The sequence below is a fragment of the Limulus polyphemus genome, unplaced genomic scaffold (genome assembly GCF_000517525.1).
Source record: "Limulus polyphemus unplaced genomic scaffold, Limulus_polyphemus-2.1.2 Scaffold7199, whole genome shotgun sequence".
Lineage (NCBI taxonomy): Eukaryota > Metazoa > Arthropoda > Merostomata > Xiphosura > Limulidae > Limulus > Limulus polyphemus.
This window is the reverse complement of record NW_013672809.1, coordinates 37,907-38,831: the sequence shown is the minus strand read 5'-3', so window position 1 is coordinate 38,831 and position 925 is coordinate 37,907.

The following is a 925-nucleotide window of genomic DNA, read 5'->3' as shown; positions in this document are numbered from 1 at the left end:
AGTATTGGCCAGCGATGTAGTAGGAGTCTATAGGATGGCAATACACTTCTTAGGTAGAGCGCCAAATGACCTTGTTATCACGTGCCATTCTCAGGACGCGAAGCAGTCAAACAAAGGAAGGAGAAGGGAAAGAGGAGGTAGGTCCTCGACCTTTTCCGTGGGGTAAACTGTCTGACACAAACGAGGACGAACACGTGCGTAGGGAGGGGTGAAGAGAGGTTGTCTACACAGAAATACAAAATGGAGGAATGGGAAAAAAAAAATCTAGATCCTTATTTATACCCAACGACATTATTCTCCTGGAAACTTTGCTTATGGTCACTGTTTCTTTACCAGAAGTGGTGATTGATTCATAAAGAACCAAAGTGTCCTTTATTATCTTTTATCGCTGGTATAGTATTTGAAATATTACTTGAGCACCTAAGTATACTGACCGGTGCTTATAATATAAACAGAGATTCGTTATACCTTTACGTCACAGAAAATATTTTCAGCTTTACCCTTTGTGAAAGGAACTCTAATATACATCAGTAATCAGTTGGGGTAAAAACAAATACTAAATTAGGCCCAGTGCCATAATATTATTCACGCACCCAGATCAACTTCGGGTACTATATGGCGAGTTAAAAGGGACGTAAAACTCCCATAAATATCACCCACCGGATAGTTATCATAAAGTAATTCATAAAAGTAAAACGACCCGGTCGATGTCTAGACTCGATATTGAGATACAACTACACATTAAGTTACTTAAGTTGGATAACAGTTAAACGTATAAACTTGGATCTAAGTTACTTTTTGGATAACAGTTAAACGTATAAACTTGGATCTAAGTTACTTTTTGGATAACAGTTAAACGTATAAACTTGGATCTAAGTTACTTTTTGGATAACAGTTAAACGTATAAACTTGGATCTAAGTTACT